The sequence below is a fragment of the Leopardus geoffroyi genome, chromosome D1 (assembly GCF_018350155.1).
Source record: "Leopardus geoffroyi isolate Oge1 chromosome D1, O.geoffroyi_Oge1_pat1.0, whole genome shotgun sequence".
NCBI classification, from domain to species: domain Eukaryota; kingdom Metazoa; phylum Chordata; class Mammalia; order Carnivora; family Felidae; genus Leopardus; species Leopardus geoffroyi.
In genome coordinates, this window is record NC_059329.1 from 110,000,944 (window position 1) to 110,025,735 (window position 24,792).

Below are 24,792 nucleotides of genomic sequence, written 5' to 3' on the forward strand. Positions count from 1 at the left end.
TAGAGCTGCCCACAAAAGTAACCCCAATGGTCAGCCCTTCTGATAGCAGCCTTAATCCTTCTCTCTTCCCCTCACACTCTGGGGCTCAATATAAAAGGTAGAAACACAAACGCAAGTGGAGGGGGTAGGGGGCAGGAACAGTGTCAGTGCCGTCCAGGATGATGCCTGGAAAGGGAACTGGACCGTGTATCAGAAAAATCCTGGTCCTACCTCTGCTACCACTGATCAGTGCTGTGCCAAGAGGCAAGTCACCGTGCACTCCGGGCTGCAGTTTCTTCAACTACTAGGCCAGAGACAGTAAGACCAGTCCTTCTTCACAAGAACAGTGTGAACAAAAAATAAACAAGAAATCTCTACTGCAGTACACTGTGCTACCAAAGCACCAGGCCCTATGGAGACTTGGTCTAGTTGAGGAGAGAGTCGGCAGGAGGGTTAAACGACAAAGTTAAGTCAATGTATATAGTAAGACAAGCATCAAAAAGAATAAAACAGTGAGGAACAAATATAACAAAAGAAGTGCAAGACTGGTACACTGAAAACTACAAAATATCACTGAAAAAATGTGAAGACCTAAACAACAACAACAAAATGCCTCATGTTCATGAATCAGAGACTTAACACTGCTAAGATGGAATACTCCCCAAACTGACTCAATGCAAGCCCTGTCAAAACCTGCAGCTTACTTTAGTTGCAGAAACTGACAAGGTGATTCTAAAATACATACAGAATGCAAAGGAAGCAGAACAGCCAAAAGAATCTTGAAAAAGAACACAGTTGGAGGATTCACACTTGCCAATTCCAAAACGTAATACAAAGCTATAGTAAACAAGATAGTGTGGGACTGGCATAGGGGACACATAGATGAATGGAATAGATTTAAGAGCCCATAAGACCCTCATTATTTACAGTCAACTGATCTTCAGCAGGGTACAAAACAACTCAACAAATGGTGCTGTAACAGTGGATATTCATAAGCAAAAGAATGAAGTCAGACCCCTACCTCACACCATTTATAGACACAAAATGGATCAGACTTAAACGTAAGGGCTAAAACTATAAAACTGTTAGAATAAAATATAAATCTCTGTGGCCTTGGTTTCTTAGCTATAACAGAATAAGTACAAGCAACCAAAGAAAACAGAAATAAACTGGCTCCATCAAAATAAAACACTTTTGTGCTCCCAAAGACACTGAGAAGGAGAAACGACAACCCCATAGAGTGGGAGAAAATTTTTCCAAATCATATAATCTTATCAGGGTCTAATATCCAGAATATTCATTAAAAAAAAAATTTACAACTCAAAAATACAAACAACTTCACAAAAATGGGCAGAAGATTTGAACAGACATTTCTCCAAAGAAGACATACAAATGACCAATAAGTACATGAAAAGATGCTCAACATCATTAGTCATTAGGGAAATGCAAATCAAAACCACAGTGAGATACTACTTCCTACCCACTATGGCAGCTATAATCAACAAGACAGACAATAACAAGTATTGGTGATGATACAGAGAAATCAGGACCCTCATACACTGCTGGTGGGAATAGAAAATGGTGCAGCCACCTTGGAAAACCGTGGAGTTCCTCAAATGATTAAATACAGAGTTACCGCATGACCCAGCTACTAGATACATACACAAGAAAAATGAAAAGACACGTCTACACAAAACATATATACAAATAAGCACAATGGCATTGTTCATAATAACCAAAAAGTGGAAACAACCTAAATGTCCAACTGGTGAATGGATAAACAAAATGTGGTATATCCATCCTTACAATGGAATATTATTTAGCCAAAGAAAACATGAAGTACTATTACTTGTGACAAAGTGAGTGAATCTTGAAAACATCCAAATTTTAAAAAGCCGGAGACAAAAGGCCACATATTATATGATTCCATTTATATGAAATGTCTAGAAGAGGCAAACCCCCAGAGACAGAAGGTAGATTAGTGGTTGCCAGGGGCTGGGGGTCACAGAATGACTTCTGATGGGCACAGGGTTTCCTTCTGGTGTGATGAATATGTTCTGGAACGGTGGTGTTGGTTACACAATACTCAATATACTAAAACCACTGAAGCATGCACTTTAAAAGGGTGAATTTTACGGACTTCAAGCTGTACTACAAAGCTGTAATCATCAAGACAGTATGGTACTGGCATGAAAACACACTCAGATCCATGGAAGAGAATAGAGAACCCAGAAATGGGCCCGCAAACATATGGCCAGATAATCTTTGACAAAGCAGAAAAGAATATCCAATGGAATGAAAATAAATACAGCCTCTTCAGCAAATGGTGCTGGGAAAACTGGACAGCAACATGCAGAAAAATGAACCTGGACCACTTTCTTAAACCATACACAAAAATAAACTCAAAATAGATGAAAACCTCAATGTAAGACAGGAAGCCATCAAAATCCTCGAGGAGAAAGCAGGCAAAAACCTCTTTGATCTTGCCCGCAGCGACTTGTTATTCCACACGTCTCCGGAGGCAAGGGAAACAAAAGCAAAAATGAACTACTGGGACCTCATCAAAATAAAAAGCTTCTGCACAGCGAAGGAAACAATCAGCAAAACTAAAAGGCAACCGACGGAATGGGAGAAGATATTTATTTGCAAACGACATATCAGATAAAGGGTTAGTATCCAAAAATCTATACAGAACTTATCAAACTCAACACCCAAAAAAAACAAATAATCCAGAGAAGAAATGGGCAAAAGACATGAATAGACACTTCTCCAAAGAAGACATCCAGATGGCCAACCGACACATGAAAAAATGCTCAACATCACTCATCATCAGGGAAATACAAATCAAAACCACAATGAGATACCACCTCACACCTGTCAGAATGGCTAACATTAACAACTCAAGCAACAACAGATGTTGGCGAGGATGCGGAGAGAGAGGATCTCTTTTGCACTGCTGGTGGAAATGCAAACTGGTGCAGCCACTCTGGAAAACAGTATGGAGGTTCCTCAACAAATTAAAAATAGAACTCACCTATGACCCAGCAATTGCACTATTAGGTATTTATCCAACGGATACAGGTATGCTGGTTTGGAAGGGGCACATGCACCCCAATGTTTATAGCAGCACTATCGAATAGCCAAAGTATGGAAAGAGCCCAAATGTCCATCGACGGATGAATGGATAAAGAAGATGTGGTATATATATGTATACAATGGAGTATTACTCGGCAGTCAAAAAGAATGAAATCTTGCCATTTGCAACTACATGGATGGAACTAGAGGGTATTACACTAAGCAAAATTAGTCAGAGAAAGACAAATATCATATGACTTTACTCATATGAGGAATTTAAGATACAAAACAGATGAACATAAGGGAAGGGAAGCAAAAATAATATAGGGCACCTGGGTGGCTTAGTCAGTTGAGCATCCAACTTCGGCTCAGGTCATGATCTCATAGTTTGTGGGTTCGAGCCCCGCGTCGAGCTCTGTGCTGACAGCTCAGAGCCTGGAGCCTGCTTTGAATTCTGTGTCTCCCTCTCTCTCTGCCCCTCTCCCACTAGTGCTCTCTTTTTCTCTCTCTCTCTCAAAAATAAATAAACGTTAAAAAAAAATTTTTTTTAAAAGTAATATAAAAACAGGGAGGGGGACAAAATATAAGAGACTCTTAAATACAGAGAACAAACAGAGGGTTGCTGGAGGGGTTTTGGGAGGGGAGATGGGCTAAATGGGTAAGGGGCATTAAGGAATCTAGTCCTGAAATCATTGCTGCACCATATGCTAACAAACTTGGATGTAAATTTAAAAATAAATTATAAATAAATAAATAAATAAATATAAAAGGGTGAATTTTATAGTATGTGAACTGTATCTCAAGTAAAGCTATTATAAAAATACATTTTTAAAATTAATGCACGTTAAACCTTCTTAAGAAGTTAAAATCCTTGGACAAACAAAAATTTTGTGTTTGCTTCTTAACCACTAATCAGTAGTCTATATACTCCATGACCTCAGAGAGTCTTCTAGGAAGGAGTGGAGAGCTTTTTGTAAGCAAAGCAAATTCAGTGCTGGGTTACTGTGGAATGTGGTACCCTCACTTACATTTATTAATCTGTTTAAAAATAATAATAATAAATACCTTATAGGCTAACAAATATTTTTCATACAACTATATTTTTAAAAACACTGGGAATGGGGCACCTGGGTGGCTCAGTCGGTTAAACGTCCGACTTCGGCTCAGGTCACGATCTCACGGTATGTGGGTTTGAGCCCCGCGTCGGGCTCTGTGCTGACTGCTCAGAGCCTGGAGCCTGTTTCAGATTCTGTGTCTCCCTCTCTCACTGACCCTCCCCCATTCATGCTCTGTCTCTCTCTGTCTCAAAAATAAATAAACGTTAAAAAATAAATAAATAAATAAAAATAAATAACACTGGGAAGAGTGGTATTGTTTTACATTTTTTTTAATCTCTTTAATGTCCAGCTTAATCAAAGATGCTGGATTTTCAGGGTGCCCGGGTGGCTCAGTCGGTTGAGCGTCTATCTGACTCTTGGTTTCAGCTCAGGCCATGATCCCAGTGTCGTGGGATCAAGCCCCACACTGGGCTCCACACTGAGTGGGGAGTCTGCTTGAGAGTCTCTCCCTCTGCCCCTCTCCCCCACTTGTATGTATGTTCTCTCTTCTTCTCTAAAAATAAACAAATATTCTTAAATACAAATAAAAAACAAAGATCCTGGATTCTCCTATCTGTGCTTCTACATTCAATCTGTTGTGATAAGTCATGCTTATGAAGAAAATCTGGACAACTCGCCCAGGCATGTATTTAGCAAAAGGGAGGAATATTTTAATAACAGCCTTTCCAGACAATTGTGGATACTCCTGTTTGATTCTACACCAAAACTTGACCAACAGTAGTTAATGATAACATGAAACAGGAAACCCTATGAACTTTAATGTACCCTGTTAGGTTTAAATCCACTAGCCCATCTTCAAATATAAATGGGCCTTTTACCCAACATGATTTTGTTGCACGCTAGTCATTTAGAAAATACTGGTTCACTGACTTATGCTGATCTTCAAGATGTGGACACATTTTAGAATAAAATGTCAAGATACCACATGTGTAATATTACCACCAAGATCATCAGAAAAGTCTAGGTACTAAAAAAAGCTGCCAAGCTCATGATGTTGGATACAAGCTTTCCGAAATTCCAATTGTGGCTCGACAGTTCTAATTTTGCCATTGGTAATAAATGCTATTAGTTGTTGTCTCTGAAGCAACAGGTTCACTAGCACCATTTTTCAAGAAAAAGTCTGTCAAATGCCCAAGTCTGAATAACCACAACAGCCAGTTGTGCTTTCAAGTAAAAACAGCATTCCCTGGAAAAAGTGGCTAGTTCAGCTTGCAACCCAAAGAACCCCACGAGTGCTTGTCCTCAAGCCAACAACTGTAGTTCGGCCTGCGGAGCGCCTTCCCAGCTTATCACACAGAATATTAAGGACGCGTACACGCACAGAGAAGAGTTAATGAAATGGCGCTCTTTCCGTAACCATCCTGAAGTGATCTCTGAAAATGGTTTGCTACTCACTTGACCCAGAAAATTCCACAAAATCATACAAATTGAATGTTCAAATCCTCCTGTTCACTTCAAGAACACACATGAGGGGTGCCTGGGTGATTCAGTCGGTGAAGCATCCGACTTCAGCTCAGGTCATGATCTCACAGTTTGTGAGTTCGAGCCCCGCGTCAGGCTCTTTGCTGACAGCTTGGAGCTGGAGCCTGCTTCGATTGTGTGTCTCCCTCTCTCTCTGCCCCTCCCCAGCTCTCTCTCAAAAATAAACAAACATTAAAAAAAAAACAAAAAAAACACACACACATGAAATTGCCTAGGCCATCAAGGGTATGCATACCCGAATAGCCACCAAGTATCTGAAAAATGTCACTTTGCAGAAGCAATGTGTGTCATGAGGTGACTCCGCAATGGGTGGGGTTGGTAGGTGTGCCCAGGCCAAACAGTGGGGCTGGACACAGGATCGGTGGCCCAAAAAGAGTGCTGAATTTTTACCGTACACGCTTAAAAATGCAGAGGGTAATGCTGAACTTGAGAGTTTAGATGTAGATTCTCTGGTCATTGAGCACATCCAGGTGAACGAGGTCCTCAGGATGCAGCATAGAACTTTCAGGGCTCATGGTTGGATTAACCCACACAATGAGCTCTCCCTGCCACACTGAGATGATCCCCACGGAAAAAGAACAGATTGTTCCTAAACCAGAAGAGGAGGTTACACAGTAGAAAAAGATATCCCAGGGGAGTTAACGAAATGAACCATCTTTACTAAGGCTCCTCAAGGCCACTCAGTGAAGCCGGCTCTATGCAACAGCAAGCGTAAGGAGGCTAAGGGCTCTGTGCCCCCCGCAACCCCCCGCCCGGGCAGTCTGCTGCGGCTGCCCTGACTCCTGCAAAGGCACCAGTTTTGCCCACCTTGGCTTTTGCACCATCGGTGCAAATGTCAACACAGTGGAAAAGACAAGTCATCTCCTGGTATTATTGTGAAAATCATTCTGACTCAGGGACCCCCTTGAAATGGTCTTGGGGACCCCACTTGAACAGACACTTGTCTAGGAGGCCACTTCCTACAGACTGGGAGAAGGGAAACCAACTTTAAAACAACCTTCTTCGCCTCGTGACCTAAGAAGAGGCAAAGAGGTGAGCAGAGAATGAGACAGGATTCCTGTTCTGAGTCAGAGCAGGAGAGCTGACTCAGCGCCCTTTCACTGACAGCCTGAAAGGGCCTGGGAGTTTGAGCGGGAAAGACTGCTCGCCTCGGATTTCAAAATCTTACAAAGGAGCTCCTTCCCCGTTTGCTCTCCGCCCCCACACCACCCTTCTATTCCTTTGACCCCAACACAAAAGAGGCACCTTCAATTCTTAGGACTGTCCCCCCTCCTCCCCCGTTTCCACACCAAAGAGGGCAAAGTGGCCAACGTGGGCAGTTGGAGGAGAACAAGGAGGCAAACAGAGAGAAGAGCAGCAAATCCCATCCCCCCCCTTGGCCAGGCGGCCCCCAGCCTGGGCTCACCCGGCGTTCCCACCACATTCCCTTCCTGCGAATTCAGAGCAGGCCTAGATTCCTGCCAACTAGCTCCTCAGTTCAATGTGAACACACAGGTCTCCCGGCTTTCCCTGCTGCCACAGCTAGGGTCTCCTGGTAGGGAAGGCCCCTTCTCTCAGCATCTCGGTTCTTACTCCCACCCACAGAGACGAACACAGGCCCCCAGGCTCACAGCCCCAACCTTCCACGATATTCAGTAGAACATGAAGTGAGAGTGGGATCGGATTTCTCATCCTAGACGTGACTGCTGCAACAGCAGCAGCAGAAAAGCCATGGGCCTGGGAGTTCCAACTCGGAAAACAAAGTGCCATTCAGGCCTTGGGGACAAACAATAGGCCCTTATCCTCTTCTGTGGTCTAGGCCAAGAGCTGCTAAGCAGAGCTGGCTGCGCCCAATGCCTAGCCCTTGGGCAGGACCACACCTAGGATGTGTGGGCCCCAGGCAAATATTTGGGGGGGATCTCCTCCTCCACAAAAAAAAACTTGAGTCATTCACACTGCGTTATCAGCACCATCGTGGCTGCGCTATCTCACGTGATCCTACAAAAGAAATACTGTGGCCACCAGTGGGAGCTGCCCTTCTGGAACTGGGCCCAGACGTGGGACCTTGGGACAACCTCTTAGGACATCTGGTTGTCCCCGCACAGGGCAGAGGGCAGAGAGACCCCAAGGGGGCGATGTGGGTCCCACTCCTTTTTGGGAATGCCGAGCCAGAAAGGCGCAGGCGGTGGGACACAGAAGATTCAGGGGGAGGTACTCCCAAGGGCGGGACCCCTGAGGTGTGCCTGGCCTAAGGGTGGCACTGGCCCTGGGACACAGTCACAGTCATGGGCTTGAAGGGTTAAAGGGCTGCCTTCAAAAAAAAAAAGAAATCTAGGAACTCACAGCCCAGTGCTTCTTGTTTCCTGATCCCCAAGCCCCTGGGTGACCCGAACACGGCTCCGTCTCCTCCACCTACACTCATCCCTGCCTGGTCTCGGCGCAGGCAACAGGTAAGACACCACGAAGCAAGGCCCCAAGGAGACTTTACTGGGAGTTCTTGGAGGGAAGGACTCAGCCTGGTCCAAAGTAAATGGTTGACAAATATGAGAAAAGAACAAGCCCAGATAACCCATAAACTGATGATCCGCTGCAAGAGAACATTTAACTCAACTTAGTGACGCGAACAGACCCTGCCCCCTGGGGGCATTTCTGCCCTCATCTCTGTGGCACCAGAGGTCCTAGAGTGTGCCAGCTAGAAGGCGCTCACCAGGAGCCCGACTCTGCCAAGGAGGGGGAGGAGCTGGGGGGAAGGAGGGTGCCACTCCCGCTCACAGCTAGGTGGAAAGCTGGAGTGGCCAAAACCTGCCTCAGGTTCCCTGTGTTCTGCCAAGATCCACACCCAGCAGCTGCCTACTGTGGAGGCAGATAACTGCCCGGCCCGCCCTGCCAAGGCGCTCTCCTTCCCCACCACGCTCTCCCTCACAGCACTCTTCACGGCTATAATTAAACAGTAACAGGCCTTCTGCCTGTCCTCCCTGCTACCAGGCCACCAGGGCTCCACCTCTGTGGTTCCCTGCCGTGTCCAGCAGGGAACATGGGGCCCGGAACACAAGTAATCAGTCTGGGGCCGGGGGGTGGGGTGGGACATGCAAGTCTCTCTCAGCTACACAGTGGCCCCTGGGGGTGAAGGCCAGCTGCAGACCACTCCGCGCCCAGCGACCACGGAGACCAAGGGCTCCAGTGGTGATTCGCCATTCAGCCCAGCCCACTGTCTCCACTTAGCCGTGAGCAAGCCAGGCTCATGGCTGCGGATAGCCTGCTCTGCTTGTGGCTGAGCAGTTTTACGCGTGTGGTCTGTGCTCCTAACAAGGTGAAATAGAGCCTAACCTCCCGAGTGACACGGCTGGCTAGAGGCAGCACGCAGCTCAGCCAACTGCCAGGCCTGAGACCATGGCTTGTTCCCCCTGGCAGCCCAGACCTAGCAGAGCAGGAAACCAACAGGCACAGAGTAAATGTCTGTGGAAGTGATAAGCCATTAAGGGGGAGACACAATACTGCAGAATGTCCCGGGGATTGCGTGGATCCAGAACATCTGGATCCCAGGCCTGGTTCTTTGTGACCATCTGCAAAATGAAATCCCTAAATTCCCTCGGGATCATATGTGAGAGTTCTGTGCTTGCCGTGAGGATCTATGCAAACGGGTACAGGTTTCCAGAGATGGGCCTCACCTACTTGGGGTCAGAAGGGAATGGAGAATTGATAACCTGAGAAAAGAGGTCAAGTCTGAAATTCCAGAAGTAAGCTCCTAGGAAAACTGGAAGTAGGCCCAGAGGGCTGATTATCCTTAATAGCAGTTGGTGTGTCTGCTGTTTCTTCCCTGTTCTCAGGTTTTGTCTGGTGTGTGTGTTTTGCCTAAACTAGGCTGAAGCTTCAGATTAATTAATCTAACACCTAAATAAATGTGTGTCAACTGCTTGGATAGATGTAAGAAAGTTACCAATAAGGGGAAAGGGTCTGGAAAACTATTGGCATTCTTGTGTAACAAGGCAGAGATTATTTTTTTGGCCTGCATTTGGGGGACCCAGGGCAAGCAGCGCCTCAGCCATCAGGGACAGCAGTGCTCACAACTAACAGCTAGCTGTGGGGAGGGCCTTTGGAAGTTCCAGGAGGGCCTCCAGCTACAGGGAGGGGAGAAACTGGAATCCTGTCCACTCTCCCCTAAGTTACACGTGTTCTTACCCCTATGGAACACCCACCATCCACTGCAAAATCTTGACTCCAAATGCCAACTCCTTCCCTGGCAGCAGCCTGTGAGCTCTCCAGCAGGTAAGGAAAACAACAAATGAAATCCTCTTTCCTCCTCCTAAATAATTTTGCATTAAAGGAGAATTCACACAAAGGCAATTAGAATTCTTGTCTCCACCCGCAGCTCCTGCAGAAGGGAGGCATAAACAAACCACCAGGCCTCACGTCTACTGGAGTCTATGCCTATGCCGCTGTTAACATTTCTACTTCTGACAGTCTCTTTTGGCGGTGTGGGTGAGAAAAGAAGATGGGTGGGAAGATGAGAGGCAAAGGAATAAATAAATAGAATGAATAAAAGGCTTCTCCACCCCTGAAGCTTCCAGATGTTCGGCTCGCCCTAGCCTCAAAGCAGAGCCCCAGCCAAGTGGAGGCCCGCAGCACTCCCCGTCTTCTCCCTGCAGACTCCTCTATCCAAAAGGGCCTCTAATGTGGCAGCTCAGAGAGGAGACAGACCAAGCCCCACAAGCCTGCAGGCCCCCAGCGCCCACATAAACCAGAGGGTTTCAGGAGAGGCCCTGGAGAAGACTCAGACAATCCCGGCACCATGGACCCAAATGGGCCATCTCAAGCCACCAGGTTAGTCTCAAGGGGTAAAATGAATGAAGAAAATATTTTCTATTTTCAAATTCCCCCTTCACTCATACCCTTAAAGAGCATCTTTGAGGAACTTGGGGGAGGGGCTTCCTGTGTGCTATCAGAGGCTCCCCTGAGACCTCCAGGAGCTTGACAAGCTGCAAAGGAACAGAAGCCGATGCTTGGGGAGGGGGGAGGTAGTGACAACAGTGGAACAGGCTCCAGGCCAGAGGCAGTGAATGGGCCAGTCCTGAGGATCTGTGTGCTAGGAATAGCAAACAGACAGCAAGGAGGGGGAGGGGGCTCTAACTCCCAATGCCGAGGGAAAAAATGAGGCCTGGCAGTGAGGGGCCTGGCCCAGGCTCCCCCTTTGAATGAGGTCAGAATCAAAATCTAGGCCTCAACTCTTTGGGGAAAAGATACTGTATTACTCGGGAGGAACAGGAGTTTATAAAACAGGCATCAGGTCAAAGGCACATCAGTGACCCAAACTTCTGCAAGTGATACTGGTTTGAGAATGCAGGTTTCCACAAAGTCTGGCACAAGACACTCGCTGAGTGAATATACAGATGAATGGATTCAGAACAAGACTAGTTCGATCCGCAGTAATCAGACTAGCAGAGACAAAGACAAAGTACGTATGTAAGTAATCTGGAACAACGAGGCTCACTTTACCACGGGCCCAGCATACACCACGCCACTAGCTGGGGTATAGAGGGAAGGGGAAGGGAGGAGGGGCAAAGCAAGGGAGATGTGTTCTCAGACTCCACATGCCAACAAGACAAACCTCAGCCTGCACAGTAGATACCCTAAACAAAGGTGCCAGGCTGTCCATCCAACAGGGCCATCAGCCCCAGATCTCAGAATACGGGGCTGGGAGAAATACGGGGGAACAAGAGAAATGGCATGGACCTACAAGCAGGCGAGGCACACGGACTGTCCTCCAGGGACCTGTTGCAGCTTCACAAAGGACCAAGGGCCAACTCTTGGCCACAGTTTCCTGTCAGCTCCAGGCTCTGGAAGCCACCACTATGTTATCACCATACCCTCCTCCAGGCAGCCTCACCGGTGGCTCTCCTCCTCCTACGGGAGAACTCTGACCACCTCGGGAAATGGCACGGGGCCTGGACTCACATTTGTTCACTGCAGAGAAATAGGACGGAGGCAACGTGGCCAAGGACAAGATGCCTTAGCGGGTCGGTGGCTCGACTGCCCCCTGACTGCATCTACTTATACCCTCGCCTCCGCTGTGTCACGAGGAAGACAACCCACTCTCACTAGCGCATCGAGGAGTGTGGCAACAACCTTGCTAAAAACTCAACTGTTTGCTAAAAAAACTCCTCCTTTACATCTCTTCAAACCCTTGGGCAGGATTATCTTTATCTTCACTTTAGCCTTAAAGCAGCAGCATTCTAGAGATGAAATAAAAGCAAAAAGAAAACAGAGACCAAGGATAATTTTGTAAACCAGAGAAGGACCAAGATGTTCTGAGCAAAGAACCCTGCTTCTACACCCTGGGCATCATGTCAGATGCTGGCAGGGAAGGGAAAATAAAAGCAAGTGAAGGCTTCTCGAAGGACATCAGCACAGACATGACAAACAGGAAACCCTGGGCCATTGAGAGAAAGGAGCAAGCATGTGGCCTTCTGGCGGAGGGCTGGCCGTGTCGTGCTCTGTCAGCAGTGGCACAGCAACAGGGCCGGCGTGTGGCCTGAGTGTCGGGCCAGAGAGACGAGTCTGAAGCTGAGTTTTGCTACTCCATCACTGCACAACTTGGGGCAAGGCGATCACCCCCAGGAGCCTCAGTTTCCTCAAGGTAATACCTTCGACCTCCAGAAGAGACCACAGCAGAGCCGAACAAATGTAGCAGCCGTTATTATTTCACTGCTAATTTCTTTTATATAAATTTAGTTCTCCACAAGGGGGGAAAAAAAAATCAACCAGCAGGTACAAAACCACCCAAGAATTCTGCTCTCATTTTCCCCACCCTTTGGAAGACCCCCTGAGAATTACAGGCTGACAAGGCTCTACAAAGAGAAAGCTGACAACCCCTATACATCATTTACAAAGGGGTTCCTTCCCTAACCCCCGGCTCAGTTAAACAGGAAAAAGGAGACCCACCATCTTCCTCATTACAATTCCCCTGGGCTTGTGAATGAGGCTATGCATCCCTTTGTCTGCATCAAGCCCACCCAGAATCTACAATCCCAGAATAGACTTTCTGAAGAAGGAAGGGGGTTCCCGGCAGTCTTAATTTAATCAGAATGGGGAGGCACTTGAAATCTAAATAAACAGAACGATGACAAGAAGGATGAAGAGGCAGCTATAGATAGATGTACTTTTCATTCAATGAGCACCTGCCCCAACTTAAGATGAAAACACGCTTTCAGTCTTCAGTGTCAATCAGGCAAAGCAATAGCCCCCAGCCCTGGCGGACGTGCATCTACACCTCAATACAGAAGTGCCTGCTTATCCTGTGCTCTACCCTTCTTTCCTGTCTCTGGTCCACATCCCTACATGGCTGCGGGGGACGTGGGTATGAGTTCTTTGCCATCCACAGGAAGCCAAGGGCCACTGGCCTCTCCATCCCTGAGAAGGCCTATTAGTTTTGGCCTAGGTCCTAGGCTCTACCTCACCCTGATGAACTGTCCTGTCCAAGTTTGCTGTTAGCCAAAACAGGGGTTTCAAACAAGGACACAAGGAGTATGTGAGCATCCTCACTGCTGGAAAATAACTCCCAGGGCCACCTGGGTGGTTCGGTCAGTTAAGCGTCTGACTCCTGGTTTCGACTCAGGTCATGATCCCACAGTTCATGGGACTGAGCTCCCTGGTACGCTCTGTGCTGACAGCATGGAGCCTGCTTGGGATTTCTCTCTCCCTTTTTCTCTCTGCCCTCCCCGACTTGCGCTCTCTCTCTCTCTAAATAAATATATAAATAAACATAAAAAAATAACTCCCAACAGTAAAGCAAGGTACAGGTGGGTCAATAACATCAGCTGCTAAGTAGACAACGGCCTGTCACTGCTGCCACGTCTCACCTCGATCGAGGTTGCTAAGCCATAAGTGCAGCAGAGAAAAGGGGACCACATACCACTGTGGCAAGAAGGCAGGCTAGTGAACATCTCTGCCACACACAAAGAGAAACGAAGAAGTCTTGGAAGTCTACTGCTTCTTTTCCACAAAGGAGCTATGTCATGGATGAAGGCTTTAAATGGGTCGCAGAAAAACACACAGCTTCGGGATTCAGAAAAGCACGAGGCAAAAAAAAAAAAAAAACAAAAAAAACCCAAGGGTGAGAAAGAAAAAAGTTAGGAATTAAGGGGGCGTTAACTTGGCAGAACAAATGGCAAACACCATATATTCTTTCTTCTTATTTGCAAACAAGACAGACATGATCTTCAGACAAGAGGACAATAGCATCCTCATGTTCTCTGTGTCAGAGAAGGTGTCTGAGAAGCTATTTGGAAAGAAGTGATGAAGGCCAAACTAACTCAAGAATGCAGAGACGATAATAAAAAGGATAGGGCAGGAAGAAGCTCCTTTTCATATTCAGAATTGTCTGGAGGCTTCTGAAAGCTAAAGGCCACAGTCTAGGCAAGACCATTATCTGAATCTTGCTTATAATTAGCAAATATTACCTTTGTGATCAGAAAAGGCAAACACACTATTTTCTACCTGGAAAAAATATATACACAGCTTGTAAATATAAAATGTAGAACTCTTACTGAAAGACACATAATTTAAGGGGCATTATCTTTTTTGAAACAATCTTGAGCAAAAGGTAATTATAGCTAACCTGCAATTGTCCACACTAATGAAATGGGAATAGCAAGCACAGGTAATTCAATAAATATTTATAGTGTACTGTACTTCTTAAATGCCTGGCATAGTGCAGGAAGTAGAATTTTTTAAAAACTATCAAGTCATGGTAAGTTGATAGGACCCCAGAGTAGGTACGTGACCAAAGAGAACTGTCTGGCACATGGGCCTAATAATGTACATACAACATACAGGTGCACTACAAAGAGAAGTCTAATGTGATATGATTAAGCTTTCAGGTTGCAACTTTAAATTTTTAGTTTTTCTCCCACCATTTTAAAGCACACAATTCAGGAGCACTGGGCAGCTCAGTCAGTTAAGCATCCAACTTCAGCTGGGGTCATGATCTCACAGTTCGGGAGTTCGATCCCCCCCGTCAGGCTCTGCGCTGAGAGCTCAGAGCCTGGAGCCTGCTTCTGATTCTGTGTCTGTGTGTCTCTCTCTCTCCCTCTGTCTGCCCCTCCCCCACTCACGCTGTCTCTCTCTCTCTCTCTCTCTCTCTCTCTCTCTCTCTTGAAAATAAACATTAAAAAATTTTTTTAAATAAAGCATACAATTCAGTGGATTTCAGTACTTCACAATGTTGTGCAGCCATCACCACTATCTAATTCCAGAACGTTTTCATCATCCCAAAACGGAACACAGTACTGTTAACAGTCACTCCCCAATCCCTTGTCCCCCCAGTACCTAGCAACTACCAATCTACTTTCTGCCTCTATGAATTTGGACATTTCATATAAATTTCATATACTGTATAGCCTTTTGTACTAGCTTCTTTCATGTAGTATAATGTTTTCAAGGTTCATCCATGCTGTGGCATGTATCATTCCTTTTTATGACTGAGTACCATCCCATTGCATGGATATAACATATTTTGTTTATTCACTCATTGGTGGATAAGCATTTGGGTTGTTTCTACTTTTTGGCTATTATGAATAATGCTGCTATGAACATTCATGCATATATGACATTTTAAATATATAATTTTTAACCGTCCAGGCTGGCCTCCCTAGTTATGCTTTAATTAATCAGACTATTGAATCCAATAGTCTGACTCCAGAGCTCGACTCCCAGTCACACGGCTGGACTCCTCTCTGTTCCCATGGAAGATAACAGCAGCCCAGAAATGTGATAGATGGTAGAAGAAAGCTGCAGAAATTTGAAAATCATTGACAGTCAATATACATGAAGCACTTAGCTGCATGGACAGAAAACCACCTGACTGAATGTATTCCTTCCCGTCCTCACAGACTAATAGAAGGAAGATTATAGATAATCAATGGAAAACTCTACAAGCTGACCTTTAGAATCCTGTAGTAAAACACGCTGCTGTGAGGCTAAATGAGACCACGGGACGCCGAGTGGGAAGCACTTACTCAACCCCCAGCACACAACATGCTTTCGGTAAAGGTTCATTTGTCCATGCAATAAAGAACAGCACTTGGGGTGCTAACTTTGAGTTCTACTCTCCCCGCTAGGAAGGGCTGGATGGTGTCAAACCTACTTAAGGTGATAGAGTGGTGATGAAGGCAGGAAACCAGAACATGGGAAACAAGCAATATTAGTAGAATCAGGCCTAAGAGAAAGAAGAGAAAATATGTAAAGAATAGGAGAAACTTACATGAAGGAATAGGAAAGGAAGTCTGAGACAACAAAAATAGAAGAATTTACGTCTAAATTGGCCCAGAGAACAGACTAGTGGTGTGTGATGAGCACAGCGTGACAGGCAAATACCAAAGGGACTAAAGAGGGCAAAGACCATCTGGGAGCAGGAGCAGAACCACCAAAGAGGTCTGTCCTCTAAAATGTGTAGGCAAAGTAGGCATTGAATGAAGTCACATATGAAAGTACATTGGAGATGGTAAGGTACTACAAAAAGATGATCATCTATCTGTATGTATGCCAATAATAAGTAGGAGGATTCTGGGAAGATGACAGAATACGAAGTACCAGGAATCTGACTTCCCTCCTAGACAACAACTACACTGGCAGAATCTTTTGATGTTACTATTTTGGAACTCTGGAGTCTGTTGAAGTCTGGAGTCTTCAATTTCCATGGAAAGTCTTAAGGGGTAGATTGCAGTTAATTTCTGTCAATTTCACCTCTTAGCACAGTAGCCTCTATGCATTCCCAAACCCTAGCCACAAGGCAGGCAGCTGTGTACATGTTCCTGGAGCAGAGGACACACACAACATGCTGGGGCAGGGGTGGGCAAAGAGGACCCTGACCTCCAAATAAAGATCTGTGTTCTGATTACTGGCTACTGTTTCTGATCACAGAGGTGCAGACAAAGAAGTGTAGTCGCGGTTGCTGCATTTCCTTCCATTGTCATAAGCCCCCTACCCCTCCCATGGAAGTGACTGCGGGGGATTTAAAGGGCATGTACCCTCTTTTCTCGCCTTCATGGTTTACTTTTCTCCCTTTGGGAAGCCAGATGTTAAAGACTAGTACATTCAGAAACAACGGCTCACACAGAATTGGAAAGTGACCATGCATGCTAGGAAAACAGAAAACACTTGAAAGACCTTACATATACACCCCAGGCTGATGGCAGCCTACAGTAATTTAGGAAGACAATAAATAAAAACAGACTTTTCCCTGGGGAAAGGGAAGAGTCTGATTTCCAGAGTACCACACTATTAGAATAAAATGCCCAGTGCTCAACAACAAAATCACTAAGCATACAAAGAAACTGAAAAGTATGGCCCATTCAAAGGAAAAAATAGAAACTGTCCCTGAAAAAGACCTAATAGCTGATATACTTGACAAAGACTTTAAAACAACTTGTCTTAAAGATTCTCAAAGAACTACAGGAAAATGTGAAAAAAAAAAAAGTCAAGAAAATTTTGTGGAAAATATCAATAAAGATATAAAAAAAAAAACTAAAAAGAAACTCTAAAGCTGAAAAGTAAAATAACTGAAATGAAAATTTCACAGCAACAATTCAAAGGCAGATTTGAGCAGGCAGAAGAAAGAATATGTGAACTTGCAGACAGGACAATGGGAATTATTAAGTGTGAGGAACAGAAAGGAAAAAGACTGAAGAAAAGCGAACAGAGCCTAAGGCACCAGTAGGACACCAGCGAGCACACCAGCATACACACTGTAGGAGCCCAGAAGGAAAAGAAGAGAATATTTGAGGAACTAATGGCTGAAAAGATCCCAAATTTGATGAAAAACATGAATACAAACATATAAAAACCTCAACGAATCCCAAGATGAAGTCAAAGAGACCCACAGCAAGACACATTATAATCAAGCTTCCAAAAGACAAAAACAAAGACAATCTTGAAAACAGCAAGAGAGCAGCAAATTGTCACATACAAGGGATCTTCAATAAGGTATTTAGCAGATTAATCATCAGAGACATTGGAGGCCAAAAGGCAGTGGAGTAATATATTCAAAATGCTAAAAGAAAAAACCTATCAACCACAAATCCTGTATGTGGCAAAACCATCTTTCAGAAGTGAGGGATGAATTAAGATAGTCCCAGGTAGGGGCGCCTGGGTGGCTCAGTCAGTTAAGTGTCCAACTTTGGCTCAGGCCATGATCTCATTGTTCATGATTTCAAGCCCTGCATCAGGCTCTCTGCTGTCAGGGTGGAGCCTGCTTTAGATCCTCTCTCTCCCCTTCTCTCTGCCTCTCCCCACTCCTCTCAAAAATAAACATTTAAAAAAATAATAATTCCAGGAGCACCTGGGCAGCTCAGTCAGTTGAGCGTCCAACTTCAGCTCAGGTCATGATCTCATGATTCGTGGGTTCAAGCCCCACATCGGGCTTTACACTGACAGCGTGGAGCCTGCTTTGGATTCTGTCTCCCTCTCTCTATGCTCCCACCCCCGTTCGTGCTCTCTCTCTCTCAAAAATAAATACACATTTGGGGCACCTGGGTGGCTCAATCAGTTAAGCGTCCAACTTAGGCTCAGGTCATGATCTCATGGTTCGTGAGTTCAAGCCCCGCGTCCAGCTCTGTGCTGACAGCTCAGAGCCTGAAGCCTGCTTCAGATTCTGGGTCTCTCATTTTCTCTCTGCTCCTCCCCTCCTCACACTCTGTCTCTTTCTTTTTCTCAAAAATGAATAAACATTTTTTAAAAATAAAAAATAAAAAATAAACATTTTAAAAATTAAAAAAACAAACAAACAAACAGATATTCCCAGGTAAACAAAAGCAGAGGGAGGGTGTGACCACTAAACCTGCTCTGCAAGATAAGCTCAAGGAAATCATGCAGGATAATATAAACAGATACTAGAAGCAAATTCAAAAAGCCACATGCCGAAATAAAGATCTCAATAAAGGTAATTCCATTGGCAATTATAAAACTAGTATTATTGCAACAATGGTTTATAACTGTACTTTTTGTTTTTTTACATCATTTAAGAGACTAATACATTTGAAGGAAAAAAACAATTATTAGTGTAGACACTAGTATTAACGTAATTTAGTTTGTAGCTTCAAATCTTGTTTTCTACATAATTTAGGAGCCTGTTTAAAAGAATTATTAGTTTATGTTTTGGGGCACACAATATAAAGATGTAACCTTGTGACATCAACAACTGAAAAGGGTGAGGACAGAGCTATAAAGGCGCATTTTTATATTATTTAAGCTAAACTAGTATAAATTAAAATTAGAGTGTTACAACTTTAGGATGTTAAATTTAATCCCCATAGTAACTACAGAGAAAATAGCTTAGAATACATACAAAAGGAAAAGAGAAAGGACTTAAACACTTCACTACAAAAATTAAACTGAACACAAAAGAAAAGAATAATGCAGTAAAGAAAGGACAAAACACTATAGGGCATATAGAAAACAAATAATACAATGACAGCAGTCCCTCCTTATCAGTAATTTCTTCAAATGTAAATGACTAAACTCTCCAATCAAAAGACAGAGATTGGCATAATGAATAAAACATAATCCAACAATATGCTGTCTACAAGAAACTCACCTGAGATCCAAAGACACAAACTAGTTGAAAGTGACAGGATAGAGAAAGATATTCTTTGCAAAGAGTAACCGAAAAAGAGTAGGGTGGCCATGCTAATATCAGACAAGATAGACTTCAAATAAAAAAAAACTACAAGAGAAAGATATATTAATAAAAGGTTCAAACAGCAAGAAAATATAACAATTAAAAACATTTACACACCTGACGACAGTTCATCAACTGACAAAACTGAAGGGAGAGATAAACAGTATCGTTGGAGACTTCAGTACCCCACTCAGAATACTAGAACAACCAGACAGAAGTGGACTCATATAACACAACAAACCAACTAGGTCTAACAGATGTATACAGGACACTCTACCCAACAACAGAATACACAATCTTCTCAAATGCACATGGGACATTTTCCCAGATAGATCATACATTAGACCACAAATTAAATCTCGGTGGATTTAAAAAGATAGCTATCATACACATATCTTCTCCAACCACAACTGGATCAGATTACAAATCAAGAGCAAAAGGAAAACTGCAACATTCACCAATTTGTGGAAATTGAACAACACATTTTTTTTAACTTTATTTATTTTGAGAGAGAGAGAGAACGCATGTGCAAGTAGGGAAGAGGCAGGGGGAGAGAGAGAGAGAGAGAGAGAGAGAGAACCCAAAGCACACTCTGCACTGTCAGCACTGAGCCCAACATGGGGCTCAATCTCAGGAACCATAAGATCACGACCTGAGACGAGATCAAGAGTCAGACACCTGATCGACAGAGACACCCAGGTGCCCCTAAAAACACATTTTTGAACAGCCAATGGATCAAAGAATAAATTACAAAGGAAATAAGAAACTACACTAATGAAAATGAAAACAAAACATACCAAAACTTCTGAAATGTAGTGAAGGCAGGGCTAAGGGGAAGATTTACAGCCATAAATGCTTACGTTAAAAAAACAAGAGGCGGGGGGTGCCTGGATGGCTCAGTTGGTTAAGCAACTGACTTCAGCTCAGGTCATGATGTCGCGGTTCGTGGGTTCGAGCCTCGCATCGGGCTCTGTGCTGACAGCTCAGAGCCTGGAGCCTGCTTCAGATTCTGTGTCTCCTTCTCTCTCTGCCCCTCCCCCATTTGTGCTCTGTCTCTCTCTCTCTCAAAAATAAATAAAATGTGAAAAAAAAATTAAAAAAAAAAAAAAACCAAGAGGGGTGCCTGGGTGGCTTAGTCAGTTAAGCATCTGACTTTGGCTCAAGCCATGATCTTGCCATTCTCAAGTTCAAGCCCCACATCGGGCTCTGTGTGGACAGCTCAGAGCCTGGAGCCTATTTCAGATTCTGCGTCTCCCCCCCATGTCCCTCCCCCACTCGTGCTCTGTCTGAGAAAAAAAATTAATAAATACTAAAAAAAGCAAAAAAAACAAAAAAAAACAAGAGGGGTTCCTGGGTGGCTCAGTTGGTTAAGCTCAGGTCATGATCTCATGGTTCATGAGTTTGAGCCCCACATCACTCTGTGCTGACAGTGTGGAGCCTGCTTGAGGTTCTTTCTCTCCCTATCTGCCCTTCCCCCCTCACTCTCTCTCTCTCTCAAAATAAATAAACTAAAAAAAAAAAAAAAGCAATAGAAAGAAACTATCTCCACAGAATAAAAGCTATAAATGAAAAATTCACAGCAAACATAATTATGCAATAAAAAGAAGTTAAAGGCATCCAATCTGGAAAGAAGTCAAATTATTTGTTTGCAGATGATCTTATATGTAGAAAACCCAAAAGATACCCCCCCACACACACACACACAAACACACACATTATAAGAACGAATAAATTAGCAGGATACAACAGCAACATACAAAAGTCAGTAGCATTTCAATACATGAACCATAAACAATCTGAAAATTACAAAAACAATTTCATTATAATAGCCTCAAAAAGAACAGATAGTTAGTAATTAACTTAACCAAGGAGGTGGAAACCTTGTTCCATAAAAACTACAAAACTAAATAAAAAATAAATAAATGGGAACATTCCATGGTCATGGATTGGAAGACTTAACTTTGTTAAATGTCAACACTACCCAAAGTGTTCTACAGATTCAATGCAATCCCTATCAAAAGCCTAATGGCTTTTTTTTTTTTTTGGCAGAAATAGAAAATCCATCCTAAAACTCATATGGAATCTCAACGGATCCCAAATAGACAAAACAATCTTGAAAAAGAACAAAACTGAAGGACTCACACTTACTGATTTAAAAAAAAAATTTTTTTTTAAGTTTATTTCTTTTGAGACAGAGAGAGCAGAGGAGGGGCAGAGAGAGAGAGGGAGAGGGAGAATCCCAGGCAGGCTCCATGCTTCAGAGCAGAGCCCGATGCAGGGCTTGAACCCATGAACCGTGAGATCATGACCTGAGCCGAAACCAAGAGTCAGACGCTTAACCGACTGAGCCACCCAGGCACCACCACACTTACTGATTTTAAAACCTACTACCAAGCTACAGTAATCAAATAGTCTGGAACTGGCATAAAGACAGACATATAGACCAATGGAATAAAACTGAGAGCCCAGAATTAAACTCTTGCATATATGATCAAAGGGTTTTTGACGAGGATGCCAAGCCCATTCAATGGAGAAAGATAGTCTTTTCAACAAATGATACTGGGAAAACTGGGTATTTTCAAGCATAAAAATGAAGCTGGATCCTTATCTAACATCATATGCAAAAACTGACTCAAAATGGTCAAGGACCTAAACGTAAGACATAAAACTCTGAAGGAAACACAGGACAAAAGCTTCATGACACTGGTCTTGGCAACGATTTCTTGGATAGAATGCCAAAAACACAGGTAACAAAAGGAAAAACAGACCAACTAGACCTCATGAAAATTTTTAAATTTTGTGCATCAAAAGACATTATTCCCAGAGTAAAAAGGCAATCCACAGAATGGAAACATTTACAAGCAATATATCCAATAGAAGATTGATATCCAGAATATATAGGACTCCTAAAACTCAACAACAACAAAACAAACAACCCAACTCAAAAATGAGCAAAGGACCTGAAGAGACATTTCTTCAAAGGTACATGAATGGCCACTAAGCATATGAAAAGACAAAGTATAATGGTGGTTTCCAGGGCACAAATGGGAGGGGAGAATGGAAGTTATCGGTTAACAGAAACAGAGTTTCATTTTTACAAGATGAGGAAAAACTCTGGGGTTGAATGGTGGTGATGGTTGCACACAATGTGAATACACTTAGTTCCAATGTACTTTGCATTTAAAAATGGTTAAGATGGTAAATTTTATGTTATGTGTATTTTACCACAATAAGAAAAAAGGGAAAACTGAGTAGCCTCTTCAGTATCCAGATAACATTATTAAAAGCTTTAAAAAAACAAAAACAAGAATTAGGCCAGCCTGAAATTTACACCTACCAAGATCAACCTGACAGTAGCAAAATGAAAATGGGATATTCATACAGTCTCCCCAGGAATGCAAAAAATGTGAAAATTATGGAGAATTCCAGAAATCAAAAGGGCAAAATATTTCGAAAAAAGAACTATGTGAAAGCAGGCGTCTGCAACCACAGACAAGGGGGACCAGAGTCTAAACTAGGATATCATTTTAAAACTTCCTTAAAACACATATCAACAATTGCCTGGGTGTTATTCCTGCTCTGTAAGCAACCTTACCTGTGGAGTGAACGCTAGGGAGGACCCAGCCCCCGCGAAGACATACTTAGGTCAACGACGGGTCTTTCAAACGAGGAGGGGGGACCCCAGAGATTCTATTTTCCATTACAAATTCACAAAGTGGAATTTCCAGGACAAATTAATGGCACAGGAGTTTGAAATGAGTGAGTCAGCTTTCCAGGCCCAACCCAAGCATCAAAGTACTACAGTTCTGGGAGAGTGGCCGAAACGACCTCCACAACATCACTGTGATGCTCCTGGTCTTATTCTCAGTGTTAAAGCCAAAACGCATGAGAATGGGAGCCACAACCTAGGGATGAAAGGGCCCTGCCTCAAAAGCACTACTTTAAAGTTAAACAGGGGCGCCTGGGTGGCTCAGTCGGATGAGCGCCCGACTTCGGCTCAGGTCATCATCTCACGGGCTGTGAGTTTGAGCCCCCCATCAGGCTCTGTGCTGACAGCCCAGAGCCTGGAGCCTGCTTTGGATTCTGTGTCTCCCTCTCTCTTTGCCTCTTCCCCACTCACACTCTGTCTCTCTCTCAAAAAAAAATAAATAAATAAACATTAAACAAAAATTTAAATCAATCAGTCTAGAATTTTCTTGGTCAGCAGTAGTGAGGTATCTACCTGATAGACCCCTTCCGTCCTCCCAAAGATGGGGTAATCTGCTCTTTCCTTGTCCCTGCGCCTTCTGCCAACAAAAGTCGCCCATTTTGTATAGCTCTGCAGCTCCTTTCTATTTGCTAGATGAGATGCTGCCCAACTCATGAATCCCTGAATAAAGCCAATTAAATCCTCGAATTTCCTCAGTTGAATTTTTGGGGTGTTTTTAAAACACCATCCATGCCTCCTGCAGATGATGACTAAAAATGCTGAATAAAATACTTATGTACGTATACTTTTTAATTTTTTAAGTACTTAAATTAAAAGAAAAACTTCTGAATTTTTAAAATTTTCTTAAAAGTATTAACATGTTAGCAAGAAAATAAAGAACACTCAGACCAAAATCTAAATGGAGGAAGAAACCCCCGCCTCCAGAGACAAGTAAACCTTGAAGTCTTTGCCCTGAGGCCATCTACAGAACCAGGTGATCCTTCAAAGCCTCACTAGCATAAGGGCACAGCTCAGAGCCCACCCAAGGTGGGGAGTCTGTCTCTCTTTGCATGAGAATGAACCAGAAGTGAACCTGATCTACCTCTCCTCACCCACAACAGCTACCTGCAAACAAAACAAAACAAAACAAAAAACCCAATGTCTTAATCCTCGTCACTGAGTAGTTGGAGAAACAAACAACAAAAACATCCACAAAAGCTGTAATCATAAAACAACACTCACAGATTTGTAGTCCAAATTCCCACTATGTGGGTGATCAGAAAATTCTCAGTGCTCTATACTGCTAGTGGGAAGAAGGGTGTATTAGTACAACCACATTGGAAAAGTTTCCCCTAACCTAGGAGGGTCAGATATGTTAGCAATTCCACTCCTAGATTATTCCCTGAAGAAACTCATGCTCATGTACACCAGGAGCCATGCGCAAAGAATGTTCCCAGCAGTATTGTTCCTCAGAGCAAAAACACGAAAGTACACGAAAGTAGACCAAAGGCTTGTTGGCAGTAGAGAGGATAAATACACTGTAGCACATTCATGGGGGGGGGGGGGGGGGGGGGGTAGTTACAGAACAGAACACATGTTCTGTTTACAGAACAGTGAAAACATGAAAACGAAGCGAGCTGTGCGCATCCACATGGATGAATTACAAACACAATGCCAAGCGAAACAGGGGTCTACAGTATGACTCCATGTCTATCATGTTCAAAAACATTCTTTAGTTATGCCTAAATTATGCAGAGATTGGTCATAGGTGGTAAAACTACTGAAAAAAAAAAATCAAG

The 24,792-nt window shown here is 43.7% G+C and overlaps 1 protein-coding gene and 1 pseudogene across 5 annotated transcripts in view; one reads left to right on the top strand and one right to left on the bottom strand.

Moving 5' to 3' along the window:
* PC (pyruvate carboxylase) overlaps positions 1-24,792 on the bottom strand; it is a 101,449-nt gene that overhangs the window by 54,886 nt on the left and 21,771 nt on the right. The window contains exon 1 of one of the 5 annotated variants that reach the window (XM_045485972.1): positions 6,080-6,197. The exons of the other annotated variants lie outside the window; for them this stretch is intronic. The gene's annotated coding sequence lies outside the window, so the exon portion shown is untranslated. Of the gene's footprint in view, positions 1-6,079; positions 6,198-24,792 lie in introns of those variants that run through there. 5 annotated transcript variants of the gene reach the window in all.
* LOC123601975 lies at positions 5,882-6,818 on the top strand (annotated as a pseudogene).